Below are 17,169 nucleotides of genomic sequence, written 5' to 3'. Positions count from 1 at the left end.
CTCTATAGTGAAGTCGAGGTTATGAGTCAGGGCTCAAGGTTCTTGGATGTTATCCCCTCCAAGATCTCTTTAAGTATGAATCACCAGTTGGAAGCTAAAGTTACCAGACAGGAAATAAAGGCTGCGCTGTATGAAATGGAGCCGGACAAAGCTCCTGGTCCGGATGGCTTTACAGCCAGATTCATCCAAGTCTGCTGGAAAATAGTGAAAAAGGACCTGCATAGAATGGTTTTAAAATCTCATATCTGCCAGAAAATTGGTGGTAGCATGAATTCTGCCTTCCTTGCCCTCATCCCAAAGGAGAAGGGTGCCAACACTTTTAACAGGTTTCGTCTGATTTCGCTATGCAACATTGGTTACAAGATCATAACAAAGGTGATTGCCAACAGATTGAAGGTCCTCTTGCCCTCTATTATACCTGAAAATCAAGGGGGGTTCGTTCAGGGTAGGCAGATCATGGACAATATAATCCTCGTGCAAGAGGCCATTCATTCTAGTTTACAGCGGAAAGAAAAAGGTATGGTGGTTAAGCTAGATCTAGCTAACGCGTTTGATCATGTTTGTCACAATTTCCTCTTTGATGTGATGCATAAGTTCGAGTTTGGTCAAGAGGTTATTAGATGGATCCGGGCCTGCATTTCTGAGCCCTGGATTACCCCTCTGGTGAATGGTTGCCATGTTGTTGGTGGAGGACAAAACAATTGTTTTATCTATATCTCCTCCTTTGAAACTTGAAGACCCCATTAATTTTGTCAAAACAAAATCGTGCAGTTACACTTACAAAAAGTGGGTGACACAACTAGTAGAATATACTTATATAACAAAACCCACAACTAGAACAACAAAGTTTCGATGGTTTAAATGGGTGAAAATAAAATTTAATAATAAACCATATTTGTTGGTTCGAAATGCTTTGGTCATTTTTTTTGATGTGATTTCTATGGAAAGACTTTGCTTAATTCATTATGGATCACATAATCCTGAATACAAAAACTTAGGAGAGGTAGATTAGCTGGCTTGAATAAGGTTTAGTTTTTTAAGTGAGTTTTAAGTTTAAATATTATGATTAAGAATTAAGAATAGAAATTACCCTGAATACAGAAACTTAGGAGAGGTAGATTAGTTGGTTTGAAGAGGTAGATTAGTCGGTTTGAAGAGGTAGATTAGCTGGTTTGAATAAGGTTTAGTTTTTAAGTGAGTTTTAAGTTTAAATATTATGATTAAGAATTGAGAATAGAAATTATTTTTGGAAAAAATAAACTATTTTAAAGATCTCCAAGTTTTAAGTTTTATACAATCAAATAGATTCCAATAAATGTAATGATTTTTTATCCCATAAACTTTAAACAATTTTAATTATAATATTCACAATAAATGCAATAGTTATTTTATCCAATAAATTTTACTCAATCTTAATAATAATATCTCATTAGTAACTTGATAATAATATCCACCAGTAAATTCCAATAAATGAAATTCTTAAAGTTATTTATTATATTTAAGTTGAGTTTTGGCTGGGTCAATTTTAGAAAATAATAAAAAATAAAAACCTTTTAAAAATAAGCTACATATAAAGTATGAGTCAAACTATTTTTCAATTCAAAGTAAATCGAGTCTCTCTTTAATTCATGAGGAAAGGGGACTGGATTGAAATGATGAACGAATGGCATACCACCTTTTTCATCCAAACCTTTGCATCTCACTTTTCAAAAATATAGCATTTCGTAATTATTTTCTATATTATGATTACTCTTTTAAATATAAAGCATTCTACGTAGGCACACTTTCAAATATAATCGCAGCGGATTAGGTTGAAACACCAAAGACTCTAAGAAGAAAGGTTGGAATTTTCTCATTTCTAGATTGATTAAAATGGTGAGTGTAATGTAGTAGTTAGCTGAATGTTAATTGAATAATCAATTGATAGTTTCTTAATTAGGTTTCTTCAATTAGGTTGATTAGTGTATATTAAGATTGAATAGGTAGAGATATATATTTATGGTTTATATTTTTTTATTTTGTAGACGTTAGTTATGCATCTAGTTATATAGGGAAGATATTATATATTGTTTTCTAATAATAATTTTTATATGTTGAGTTATGTTCCTCTGTGTTTTAGTGTTTATATTAGTTTCTATAGATACTAATTTTTCTTGGAATTTATTGCGCTTCATTTTTGTAATGTTTTTGGTTCTTTAACACGGTAGCATGGTTACTGGTTAAATATGAAAGTCCATTATATATGTTGCTTGTAATGTTTTTGTTCTTTATTTGTTCTTTAACATGGTAGCATGGTTATTGGTTAAATATGAAAGCTTGGTTATTGGCTTGCTTTAGAGGTTATTGATTTTTCAATTATGTTGATTAGTGTATATTAAGATTGAATAGTTAGACATGTATATTTATGGTAATAAATGCTTATTATATATTTTTTATTTGGTAGAAGTTAGTTATGAATTTAGTTATATATGGATGATATTATATATTGTTTTATAATAATATTTTTTATATGTTGAGTTATGTTTCTTTGTGCTTTAGTGTTATATTAGTTTTTATAAATATTATTTTTTCTTAGAATTTATTATTTTTCATTTTTGTAATGTTTTTGGTTCTTTAACAGGATAGTATGGTTATTGGTTAAATACGAAAGCCTATTATATATATGTTGTTTTAGAAGTGGTTGATTGTTTATGCATTTCTGTTGGGTTAGATGTCATTAATATATTGACTTAGGATTCAAATTGTAGATTGGGTTATGGTTTTGTAGAGTGATAGTGGGTTTTAAGCTTGTACTCTATTTTGAATGGTCATAACTATGGCATGTGTGCATAGGATATGGAATCACTATTAGAAAGAAAATCATTTTGGTAAGTTTTTTAAGATCTTGGTTTTAGACCATAATAATAATGAATATACAAGTTCTCTTAATGGAAAGAAGGATGAAGTTCTATGAGTCATTATGGCATACATTTTCAAGGAGATTCTTTTTCTACCAATAATATTGAATTTATGAATCCATTATAGAAGAAGTTGAATATTTTTCAACAAGGTCAACAAGGGACATATGGATTGAGAAAAAGTTAATTTCTCAAAATCCTCTTTCCTTTGGCAAGATTCAAGACACCATGGCCTACCTAAAGGATGTTTAGTTAAAGTTGCGTTAGTGTGAAAATAATTTTTTGAGAAATGAAGGTAAAAAAATAGAAATTATCTTTGATGAATCTAAAGACACCCTATGATGTTTTCTATTTAACATTCCCTACTAGGGTGGAAACATGAAGATGGGTTACACTTTTGGGCCAAATGTGGCAATGAAATTTCAAGTTTTTCCTCTTTTATCAAATTGAAGCCCTCAGAATTCATATAAGCATTCTGAATTTTGATTTGGTGTAAAAATACCAATTGTGGATAATTTTGTTGTTGTCCTAATGGTATTTTTTGCAAAATTATTTAGTGTTGTATAATATGTAAATTTTCCATTAAATGAAATTCTTGTCCTTTCAATTTTTCACACATCTTAAGAGGTATGCATGTGTTCACGTAGCATGATTTACATAGAAAGAGCTAAGTTTTTCATATTATAAAAAAAAATGCAAAAATATATTTTTTTTATTATTTTTCGAAGTTGGCGAAGTAATATTTCAATTGCATTTTCAAACACATGTGTTCGCATAATTTTTTTTCAACTATTTCAATAATTTGAAAAAACAACAGTACCCTTTTGAAGAAGACTCGTAAACAAAGATAGTGGTATTTTTTGAAATTTTTTAGTTGTATATATTTTACGATATTGAATTTTTATTCAACCGCTTTAAAATAGTTCAAACAAATTTCAAGTGTTATGTTTAAAAGAAATTAGATGAAAAATATCATATCAATTCAAAAATGTCAAACTCATATGCCATTAGATAGAGGATTCCTTCATGAATTCAACGTGATAAACTCTGCCACCTAAGGACAAATTTAGCCCTAAGTCTGCTAGGGTACAAAATGGAGTTGTATAAAATTTTGCGGATGGAGTGTTGAAATTGTTGATTTTAGGACTTAAGAGGCTCAATCGAGTGCTTAAAGCGTTTGATCAAGCGCCTAAAATTGAAATTTAAATAGCTTGATCAAGGGTTTCATAAACCCTTGATCGAGCCATTTATGTGGTTAACAAGAGTTCGATCGAGCGCTATGGCTCGATCGAGCCTCTATAATTTTTTTTGAAGTAATCTAAAATTAAACTTTTACCTCATTTTAAAATTCCAAATATTATTAGAATTTTTGTTATAATTTCATGTAAAAACCTTATTAAATTTAATATTAATATTAAAAGAATATTATTTTTATTATATTAAATTAAATGATAAAATGATATTAATATAAAAAAATTAATATTAATATATTTTAATGTTAATATTAAATTTATTAATTTTGGATTAATATAATATTATTAACTTTAATATAATATAAAATTTCTTATATTATAATATATACTAGCACAACCACATTAATAAATGTGGTTGATATATGCCATAGGCATCAACAAAAGAGTCATTAACACAAAAAGAGTCATACAAGCTCACTCAATATATATGTTACTAATTTTATTTAACTTATTTTTTATAAATCTAACATAATAAAATATATAATATTTTTAAAATCTTGAAGTAATCATAACCTAAAGCTACCTTTAAAGAAATAAAACCTAAATAGTTTCAATTGGAAGACATGAAGCACTCTATGTATCTTTGATGGAGGTAGTTGGAACATTAATATTTTGGAAAATTTTAGATAATATTTCCATGGAAAATTATCATTTTCCCTCCAGGTGAATGTACAACACACATTTGAAATCTTGCATTTTAAATATGTATTATATAAAAAAATAAAATTGTTGTATGACATCAATCAATATATATATATATATATATATATATATATATATATATATATATATATATATATATAGTCAAAGTGTTTTAAAATTTTTGAAATATGGAGTGAGAGAGAGTGGGAGAGAAGGGTAAGAGAGTGAGGGAGACACAAAGATGGAGAAGTGGAAATGGAGGAGAGAGTCTCTGAGAAAGAGAGGGAACTCGAGAGACGGAGTTGGAGGAAAAGATAAGGAAGGAAGAAGTTCAAGATAGAGAGAGAGAAAGAAGGAGAGCAAGTATGTTTGTGGGCGAGATAGAAAGACAAAGTAGGACTCTATATGGAGAGAAGGGGGAGAGAGAAGGAGAGAGGGAGGGAGATAATCAACAGAGTTGTGGGAAAAAGCTTGAGAATGAGAAAGTGAGTGAGTGAGTGGTGTGGGGGAGAAACTTAGGGAGGTGGGAGAGAAAGGAAGATAGAGGAATTGAGAGGGAGGGAGAGAGAGAGATGGAGTTGGAGGGGGAGAGGGAGAGAGGTAAGAATAAAGACATATAGAGAGAAAGGTGGAGAGAGAGAGAGGGAGTGGCAAGGGAGATGGAGAGAGAGAGAGAGGAGGTGACAACGGAGATGGAGAGCGAGGGAGAGAGGAGAGTAGGAGGGAAGAGAGATAGAATGGAGACAAAGGAGAGAAGGGGAAGAGAGATAGAAGGGGATATAGACGGAGAGAAGGGGAAGAGAGAGAAAGATGGAGAGGGAGAGGGAGGGAGATATAGATAGATATGGAGAAATAATGTGTATGTTTGTGAGGTGATATAGAGAGATAAAGAAGGAGAGACAAAGGGAGATAGAGATATAGATGGAAGGGGGAGAGAGGGAAGAAGAGAAATTCCCATCATATTTGAGTTTTTAAAAATTGAATAAAACTTAAATTTCCATCATAAGGAATTGATTAAAATACTTGGATAACTACTTGTAAATTTAGGAAAGTTGATACCATTATATAAAATTATAGAAATGTTGCCATATATTGTTGTTTGACCTTTATATTAAATTTCAATACGATTGACTTATATCATGTTATAACTAAGCTCTTGTAGATAATCTCAAAATAAATAATGTTGAACAAAACCTTTTGTTGTTTACATGACATCTTTTAATATCAAAATTGAATAAAAATTATTTTAATCATATTTATGTTTTGTAATTGAACCTTGAGATAAGAAATTGATTGAAATACTTTTAAAAAGTTGGCCATGCAGTGGTATATGGGTTGGTCACAAAAAAATTCACACACACACACACACATATATGATAATACATATGACTTTATAGTTCAAATAATTTATTTTTAAAATTGAATTGTAATAACACACATGTTGATTGCACTAAAAGACACTTTCTACAAGCCAATATGAAGCATGATTGGAATTATTTCCATGCTCAATATTAAATCAATACATGATATATTTTAGTTCATTTTAAGTATCAAAGTGACCTGCATCATAACTTTTAAAATTATACTTTTTTCCTTAGTCTATGAAACTAGAAATCAAAACTGAACATATATTTTACTAGTAAAAGTTATAGTATATAGAAAAATTATTAAATTAGCGAAATAATTTTACCAGATCCATTTAAACTTAAAAATGAGAATCCATAAACAAGATTAATACAAATCCATAAATGGAAACACTGAATACATGTATCAATAAACTATCCATATGAAAGTATATGCAAATTACAAATATCACATGAACACCCATAAACTGAAATAATAAGCATCGATAAACTAAAATAATGTCCATGATGTACATCCATAAATTGTCCATGTATGACAATATACAAAGTCAGTGTCACACATGTGAATATGCCATATGAAATGAGCCAGAAAATATACAAACTATGACACTCTAAGTACCACTAGAACTCCTATATGAGTTCTACATGCAAGATAAGTGTCCATAACATGGTACTGCAATATTATAGCACATTCAAATTCAAATTATTTAGATAATTATTTGTAAAAAATAGACAATATGGAAATAAATTATATTGAACCACATTTTTAATTACATATATACATGACTCTACTAACCTTAGTCAAGTCCAAATACAATTCCAATAGGATGGGGGTCTAATAATGAATATGGGTTTGGTGCTCACTTGCTTGTGTCTTGATGATTTGGGCTTGCATCAATGGACCTGCATTATTAGTGCCTATAAACCCAACATCCCACTCATATATCCACATAATAGTGGCATCAACAACACCCTGCATATGGGCCTATGTACACAGTGGAAAGGACAAATTGTAATTAGTCTACAAATTAATTAGCATATTTATGTAACCTAAAAAAATAAAATGTTGAAATATTAGGAATAAATCATTTTACCTCAACTAAGGGTCCATGTGGTTGTAGATATTTAATCTATTGGTCCATGTGGTTGTACATAATTAATCTCCTCCACATTAGTGAACATACAAGGTGGAGGTGGAGGTGGAGGAGAATCCATGGAAATGTGTTATGGTTGAGGATGCCTGGGCTAATCAAATTCCCCCTTGGATGACCTCGTAAGCTCATCCATGTAGCTAGGATGTGTATACATGTTATCATGAACTTATTAATATAAATTATGCAATCTACTATGAACTAGAAATTTTACTATAAATAATTATGCATAATTTGACAATAAGAGTCAAAATTTATGTATATATATGTACCTGGTCTGTGTCACGCAGGCCATGCACCCTCCAAGTCTCATGAATAGCATCAAGATACATATATGCATGTGTCAAAAGCTATTCAAAGGGTAAACTCATGATAAATCCATCATCATATAAGGGAACTTGTGGGTCACGAGATAGTGGTGGTGCTCTCTTAATCTCTCCATCAAATAAAACACTGCACTAGCCAATGACACCCACATGGTGTTTGCAATAGTCTCCTGCATCTCGCCATTGAGTTGCAACAAATCCTTTAGTTCTATTGGTAATAACAAGCTCCAAGACGGTACTGGCAAGAATATTGGAGGTGGGGGTACATGCCCAGGGTCCCTATGATCGCCCTCACACTCATAGGTATGTCCCATGCCAGTACCATAAAAATGAGATTCGATATCAGTGTAATCTGACCTCATATGTAACAAAAACTCTGCATATAAATGCTAAGCAAAATAAATGGTGACCTGGTCATGGTTGGGGAATTTTCCCCAAGCTCCAATTAATATATCATACACGAAAGGGGCTACATGAACATTACTAAAATGTTTCAGTGGGATTGAACCTTTATTTCTACCAGGGATATTTAGAGGGATGTCGAACAACTCCCCATGAACATCAATGTCCTTGGTGGCCTCTTTCATCACCTCCCAAGAATTTGGGCCTCTAACCTTATACCTCCTGACCCTATGTGATCTGAATTTAAAGAGGAATGAAACAAATTACAGATATAACCATAAATACAAAGATGCAACAGAAATAACACTTCATTTCATTAATATAAAATATTGAACTATGCTTACAAACAAAATGGAAATAAGCCTAGCTCGGTTGATGGTAGCTTATCTCTGAGACGAAATGTGGCGGCTACATGCCTCTGAATTGTGTTACAATGAGGCTCAAGGGACTATTTATTATTGAAAAACATGAGGAAACCCTAAACAACCAAAGCCCTAACCCCAAGAGATGAAACACCAAGAGTTTATGGGCCCCATTGAGGTTAGTTGGGCAGTCAAATTCCCAGGGTCGTAACTTGGTCATATTATCTCCATTTGGCACGTCAATACCTTGTTGGAAAGGCCTCTTTGAGTACTACAATTTTTTCTATAGGCCCTTGCCCACAAAGATGGGCCTGCAGTGGACCTAAAAAAACCACCATTTAGGGGATAAAAAATGCTCTGGAAGTTGAGGACCCGAAAAACTACTAAAAATAGTAAACGCTGAAATAAAAAAGGAAACAATTGAAATTGATTGGAGCTCTAGGTGGAATAGGTGGGTGGCCACCAATATCCACCTAGATAATCCCCCCCCCACAGTAAGAAATAGTCCCCATTGCGTGCAGAGCCTCCATGAGGTGAGGAAATTTCTGTTGAACCTGGTCCCTGGTGAGCCACTTGCCTTGGTGCAGGAGTTGGCCAACTTTGACAACTCGATATAGTTGGATCTTCTACTGGCAAGTGTCCTTGACCTGTGTGTCCATAATATGATCAGTTGTGGCTTATTCCATGCATTTTGGATTTAAATTTGTTGGTGTGAGCTATTCTGCAATGTTTGATGTGTCTAGTAATGGTGGGAAGTATGGTCCAAGGCAGTCCACATTGAACACTGGGTGTAGACCAAGGAATGGGGGAATGACGAGCTCAAAATCATTGTCTCCCACAATATTGGTAATGGTGTAAGGACCATACTGGAGTGGTCTGAGCTTCCAATGGGCTCCGGTAAGGCATTCTTTCTGCAAATGCAACCAAACTTTGTTGCCTACCTGAAACTTGTGTGGCACCTGATGTTGCTCATGTCATTGCTTCTACTTGGAATTTGAATTCTCCAGGATGTTGTGAACCTGTTGGCTCATGTGTTGGATGCGTTTAATAAATCTAGTCACTTTATCTACCTCAGATGATACGTGTGTGGATTCTATCCATTTAGTCACCCAAGGCATGGCAACATCAATCAGACACAACAGTTAAAATCCTAGACCCACTTGAAAGGGACTGTGACCAACCGAGATATCGAGATATCTATTATAATTGTGTTGCACATATGGAAGAGTCTCATCCTAGGTTCAAGGATGCTTGGTTTTGTACATGCGGAGTAAGTGAACTATCATCCTGTTAATGACCTTCGTCTTGACATCAGTCTGGGGATGGAAGGCATTCGAGTTCGTGAGCTTGGTGTCCAATCGTATCGAGAGGATTAACGAAAATGTGCTCAGGAACCTGGTATCTCGATCTGATATAATGGTCTATGGGATCAAAAAATGTACTCATACTCGTTCATTTGGCAGTGTCCTCTGTTGTGATACTCTTCTTACAGGATGCCAATATAGCCATCCTAGAAAATTTGTTCATGAGCACAAATACATAGTCATTACCATGTTTGGTAGAAGGGAGGCCAGACATATAGTCCATGGAGATGGATTCCCACGACTGATTGGGAGTAGACAGAGGAGTGTACAGGCCTTGCTTCTTGATGGATGGCTTGGCAATGGCACAGGCAGTGTAGGATTTGATATATTTCCCAACATTCAATCAGAGTTTGGTCCAGTAGAAGTATTTTTATATTACAACCACAATTTTATCCACACAAAGTGTCCTGCGGTCCGACTGTAGTGTGCCTCCAAAATCAGTTTGGTACGCTCACTTGAAGGAACACAAATGTGGCCCAGGTATCATAATAATGCATCTTAGAGGTGGAAATCAGGAACTTTTTTCCCATCTACTAGCATCTGGTATGTGGAGGTGAACTCTGGATCATTTTTGTATAGTTGCAACCATCCAAAGGTCTTGTGACCACAAGAGTTGAGAACAGTAATCAATGCTACAACTAGGGGTCGACTGAGGTAGTTTGCAACATGATTGGTGCCACCCTTTTTGCATTTAATGTTCAAGTGGAATTGTTTCATATATGTACACCACTTCTAATGGCAATCGTTCTTCAACTTCCCCTGTGTTTATATAAACTGAAGAAGTTGGTGATTGTTGTGGATGACCCTCTCCTTCCTTAGAATGTAGTGCTTCCACTCTCGGCAAGCCTGCATGATGGAATACTTCCTAATTGTATTGGAATGTGTCTCAGTATGATAGGCCATTGAATGCTTGTGCTGGGAGAGGACTGCACCAATAGCTAACCTGAGGTGTTTGTCTCCATTTCAAATGGTTGTTGCAGGTCTAGCATTGTGAGTACGGATGCAGAGTAGAGGAATGCCTTTTGTTGGGACTCAGACTAGGAAAGCTTTGCTTTCGCCCCACCTTTAGTAATCTGACGCAAAGGCCAAGTGATATGGGAGAATCCCAACACGAACCTCCGATAAAAATTTGCAAGGCCCAAAAAGTTGTGAAGCTCTGTTAGAGTGGTCGGGGCTGGCCAATCCTGAATGATTTGGATCTTGGTCAGGTCCACATGCACACCACACTATCAATGATGTACCCAAAGTATTGGACTTGGTTCATGCCAAAGGTGTAATTCTCCAAGTTGGCACATAATTTGTGTTGTTGAAGGGTTTGAAAAACCAGCTGAATGTGTTGCAAGTGCTCTTCCCAACTCTTGTTGAAGATGAGGATGTTGTCTAGATAAACCACCACAAATGAGTTGGTGAAGGGCCGCAAGATGTCATCCACTAGCCTCATAAAAGTAGCGAAGGCATTTTTCAACTTTAAGGGCATAACCAATCATTAAAAATTGCCTTCCTTGGATTTGAAGGCAATCTTCCATACATGTGTGGGCTCTATTGGAACCAAGTGATAACCAGAATTCAGATCGATCTTGCTGAAATATTTGCCCCCCTTGAGTTGGTCCAGCGGGTCATTAATCTGTGGGATTGGATACTTGTTCCTGACAGTGATTTTGTTTAATGCCTGATAATTAATGCAGAGCCTCTAGGTTCCATCCTTCTTCTGTACCATTACAATTGAGCTCCCACAAGGCAAGGAACTTAGTCAGATGTGCCCTTTTTGCAGCAACTCTTGGATTTTCAGCTTGATCTCTTCGTTTTCCAGAATGGAGTGGCGATATACCAGTCTGTTGGTCAGATGTGCTCTAGGAGTCAAATCGATTGAATCCTTGACTTGACAATGCATGGGTGCCCTTGTGGGTGAGGAGAAGATGTCCTTGTATTCTTCCAAGACCGCATCCACCTACTTTTGTTGCTTGGAGGAACCCTTCCCAGGGGCCATGGACGTGGCTATGACCTTCCCCTTACTTTGAGAGTGAATCAGAAAGAAAACAAATTTCCCAGTCTGGGAGATGACCTTACTGCATTTATTAGCAGAGATCAAAGAGATGGTGGTAGGTGGGGCTACCTCCAGTATCCTATATAACTTAGTACCCAAAGAAAAATTAACAAAGTGAGGTATAAAATCATATAAAACATGCCACCTCCATAAGTATGGTTGTCCTAATAATACATCACAAACTTCAAGAGTAGAAACATCACATAATACCTCATCCATGAAGGGTTTGATACTGTCGGGAAGGTGACACTACTAGCTAACATGGATATCTCGTCCTTGGTGAAGCCACCCGATGGTGTATGGCTGCGGATGTGTTGTAGCCGGTAAGCCTAATTGCTTCACAAAATCTACTGAAATGAGGTTCTTTTGACTCCTACTGTCGACAATGAATTGCAGTGGAGAACCCTTCACCCACATCTTTGAGTGGAATAGGCACTCCCCCTCTTCTAGATATTCAAGCTTGATCTTCTGGATCTTGGTGGTGGCCACAGTGGCACTAGTCTCCACATCAATGATCTGCTTCCCTTTATCATTCCCCTTGTCGAGTTCTCACTTAGATTTAGAACATGCGTTGGACTCAGAAGCCTTCACCTCGACCACTAGTGATTGCATGGCCCAACATTCACTTATGTTGTGAGTGGAGCTCTTATGGAACTCACACCACTTTCCCGTGTCCTTCTTATTCTTTGTGGTGTTGTTCTTTTCTTTCAGCCTTGACAGGTTATCCTGGGTCACCCCGCCTTGTCTTTTCCTTTTTCTTTGCGGTTTGGGGGCACCTTTCCCTTGCTTCGTATTCGTAGATCTAAAGTCTCTCTTTTTATGTTTAAGCTTTTTCTCAATCTTGACAGCGTATCAGTACGTTCTACCAAGTGAGGATATGTCCAGGAACTCCAACTCATCCTAGATGTACTTGTGTAGGCAACCACGGTACTTGATTACCAAATGTTTCTTAGAATCCTTAATACCCAACTTCATTCGAAGGGTATGAAAAACATTAGTAAACTATGACACATATTCGTCCCTTCCCTATCGTTGTGTGGTCCATTTTATGTATTTATCCTCATAGCTCCTCACAGGGTAGTACTGCTCCTTGATGGCGTCCCGAAAAAAATCCCAATTGGGTGCGGCTGAAAATAGTGAGGACGTACTTTCATCCTTCTTCTCGCACTAGGTTTCCCACTAGTACTTGACGTGGGGGGTGGCTTTGAGAAGAGAAAAAGTAATTTTTTTCCCGGCTGGAAAAATCATGAACAAAAAAATATCCTTCCAGCATATTTAACCATTTATCTACGACGTTCACATCTATTTGACCCTCAAATATGGAAATGTCAAAGTTAACTTGTACCTTAAAGGGTGTGGCACTTCCAGAGTAGTTGCTGGAAGTAGATGCGTCGCCCCTGGGTAGCCGCTAAAGGATCTGGGTAAAGTTGTCCATCATCATGTTCCTTTGTCATTTGAGGGCTTCTTTGAGCAAGATTTTGATAGGATCTCCTACCCCCTCGTCTTTCTTTTCTTCTACCATGGGATGCTGTTGGGATTTGCGAGGTTGGTCTTGCAAAGGTTTTCCTAGTTCAAGCCCTAACTTCTAACCTCGTTGGGGACATGGAAAGAAAAACAGAGAAAGAGAAGACCGCTCTAATACCACTGATCCAAATTTAAATAGGAATGCAACAAATTATAGATATAACCATAAATACAAAGATGCAACAGAAATAACACTTCATTTCATTAATATCAAATACTGAAATATGCTTACAAATATAATGGAAAAAAGACTAGTTCAGGCGATGGTAGCTTATCTCTGAGAAGATGTGGTGGCTACATGCCTTTGAACTGCGTTACAATGAGGCTCAAGGGCCTATTTGTTATTGAAAAACATGAAGAAACCGTAAACAACCAAAGCCCTAACCCCATGAGATGAAACACCAAGAGTTTATGGGCCCCGTTGGGGTTAGTTGGGTAGCAAACTTCCCAGGGTCGTAACTTGGTCATATTATCTCTATTTAGTGTGTATGATACCTTGTTGGAAAGGTCTCTCCGAGTAATACAATTTTTTTCCATAGGTCATTGATATTATTTTACGCATGCAGTTGACCTCCAAAAAACATCGTTTATGGGGTCAAAACTACTCCAGAAGTTTAGGACCCGAAAAACTACTAAAAATAGTAAATGCTGAAATAAACAAGGAAACAGTTGAAACCGACTGGAAGTCTAGGTGGAATAGGTGGGTGGCCACCAATATCCACCTAGATCACTATGTATGAACTGCAATATATGGCTATGTGGGCCTGACCTTTGGTATGTTTCAATCAACCTAGTCATGTTATCCAACATCAATGACAATGCAAGATGAGTTAGTGAATTGGCAGGGATCTTCTCTATCTTTGTTGTGATCTGTGTATGACAGGTTGTCACATCCTCTAATGTGATCTAAGTTGTAGCATCATCCCATGAAGGGATCGATGTTGCACTCTGATTCCCAACTTCGTCCTGATGAGGACCTATAAAAACATAATTTAACATATATATAATTAATAAACTAGAAGCATAATAACATATACATTAAATTCAAACACATCATTTGAAGACAATTTAAAAATTAAAGACAAATTCAAGACATAAAAACATAAAGCTTAAAGATGATTTAAAAATGCATGAGGTCTACTTGAAATGGGCGAAGAAGGTCCACTAGATGTAGCATGATCATCAATAGAGACAAAAACACTGCCTCTAACACTTCGACTGGCATGAAAGGAAGAGTCTATGAGGGGAACATGAATTCTTGGTGGGCTATGTGATCTATCACGAGCCTGACCACGTATAAAAAAACCTCTTGCACTATGATGGCCTGCAGTTGGGGCGTGTATATGGGATGCCTCAACATATTACATATAATACATATAAACTAATCCAAGAAAAAAATGTTGACAAAAAAACCATTTCTAAACTCAAGCAGAATAATCTAGCCTGAAGTCCTAAACTTTAGAGTCCATTTTTTGATAATTTATCAACCAAAGTACATTGAGTTCCATGTAAACACAATTGAAATAAGTGATCAAATCTACCCTCACACTTTTTCTCGTTTCTAAATAATGCATTTTATTCATAGCGCATAAAATTGAAATAAACCTATTTACAAAACTAATAAAATTTCATGCCAACCAAATACTATGATAGACTTTACATTCTTAATGTTTGACTTTGACACATGACATGTACTAGGTGCAAGCACGTGAAGACAATGTGATGTAGGAGCATAGACTCGGAAAACTTCTTTGTATTTATTAAAACTAAGGGGTCTCATGTTTTTGAGAAAACATTAAATTTATGTAAATATTAATAGGCTTTTGAGTGATTAAATTATATTTGGTCAGTGGAGGATGTAAAGGGATGGGAGATTTTTCTAAATATTAATTTAGAAATTAGTTTCATTAATTTTGGGTGAGAGAGGATCCTTAGGGATTCAGGAGTGATTTTAGGATTTTGTTGAGATATTTGAGGACTTTGTTGAGTGATTAAAGGGATTTGAACCTAAATCAGTTCAATTCAATTTGTATAGATTAATGAACTTAGAAGGCAAAAATATAGATCAGGTAGATTAGAATAGGTTTTGTGTGGAGCGTAAGCTTAGAATATGGGTAAACTGTATCGGTTGACAGGGGTCATTTTTACTGTGTAATTGGGCCAAAGGCCGAGAGTTGTTCTGCTGTTTATTGTGATTTTAATAAATATTGAATGCACCATTATACAACGAATTGTGAAGTTCGGACATTGTTCTTTTCTGAGAAATTGTTTGAAATGATGGTAGTCTGTGTGTTCTTATGAAAATTATATGAATTCTGTGTTTTATTCAATCTCGGCGCTGTCAAATTTTGTGCGTGTGGAAAAGTCATTAACATAAAAATTGTGAGTGAGTGAATTCTTATTGGAACAGGGTGATAACACAGAGTGACACGAAGATCATCAACGTGGCAATTGCTTCAAAATATTGCCAAAGGAAAATAAACGGTGTTTGCTGTATCGATTCTGTGTAATTGTCATCGGAGCGGGAGAAATTGCATATCCCATCATATTGCAATAAAACCAGAGGCCAAGATTATAATCAATTTTGGAGTGAATCGGTTCCAAAATTGTGGCATCGGCGATATGAACTATGCAAAACTTGCGTGACATATCATTTCGGCAAGTGGTGATCCCAAATAGAAATTGCATCGGCGTTATGGTAAGAAATCGAAATTTGAAGAGTTTGCCAAGAGCGATTTAAACCCACCAATTTATCATACAGCTGTGCAGATAAAACAGGGGAGAGTTGCGGTGTTTATATACAGATCAACCTGTTATAAAGGTGTTTTAACGCTAATGTAATTGGCTGAGGACACTTATTTGCATAAGTTAGCATTGAAGCGAGTTAAATCAGTACGTCGGATAAGAGAATAGCAAGGGGCTTACCGACACAGTGCCTGTTGGCGAGGTCGATAGCATTGAATGCGAAGCAATGGGGAAGAAGAAGCCGGCTTGTTGTGAAAGCGGCGGCAAAGGATATTGCCTTCGATTAGGTGTCCCGCGTTGCATTGCAGATAGGCATTGACAAATTGGCTGATGCGGTTGGGGTTACGTTGGGACCTAGAGGTCGTAATGTTGTGTTAGATGAATTTGGAGTTCCAAAAGTTGTTAATGATGGAGTTACAATTGCTCGTGCTATTGAACTTCCTGATGCAATGGAAAATGCAGGAGCAGCTTTGATCCGGGAGGTTGCAAGTAAGACCAATGATTCAGCAGGTGATGGGACAACTACTGCATCTGTTTTAGCACGGGAAATTATAAAGCTGGGACTTTTGAATGTCAGTTCAGGAGCCAATCCAGTTTCCTTAAAAAAAGGGAATTGATAAAACTGTGCAGGGCCTTGTTGAGGCGCTGAAAACAAAGTCCAGACCTGTAAAAGGACGGGAGGATATTAAAGCTGTGGCTTCAATATCGGCTGGAAATGATGATTTCGTAGGAACTATGATTGCTGATGCTTTAGATTAAGTTGAACCTGGTCGAAGATTAAATTGATAGCTGAAACGATGGTTTATTATGGCGTTGAATGGGTTGGCTGTTCAACCAATATCAAGTTTGTTTTAAAAAGGCAAGGGCGTGCTTAATTAACAGAAACAGAGTCGATTTGTTAAATTCTTGATATTTGAGTGGTGTTTGACAAACTTCTGCATGAAGTTTTGAAGCTTAGGTTTAATCCCATGGAAAATTGATTGTGGAGTGTATGGTTTCGTACCATTAGCAGGGAAAAGATTTCCATTCATGAAGGAACCTTTGTGTGAAGATTGTCGGGTTATGATTTTATTGCATATGTTTAAATGCTTCCGC

General features: G+C 36.0%; 1 pseudogene; it reads left to right on the top strand.

The window, feature by feature from the left end:
- Window positions 1–21: 21 nt before the first annotated feature.
- On the top strand, window positions 22–16,837 carry LOC149180174 (uncharacterized; annotated as a pseudogene).
- The last annotated feature ends 332 nt before the right edge of the window (window positions 16,838–17,169 follow it).

Source organism: Pinus tabuliformis, chromosome 3_2, assembly GCF_031772625.1.
Source record: "Pinus tabuliformis cultivar Carrire ecotype Pingquan chromosome 3_2, CPIR1, whole genome shotgun sequence".
Taxonomy (NCBI): domain Eukaryota; kingdom Viridiplantae; phylum Streptophyta; class Pinopsida; order Pinales; family Pinaceae; genus Pinus; species Pinus tabuliformis.
Note: the sequence above shows the minus strand (reverse complement) of the source record. Positions and strands in the feature narration are given on the sequence as shown.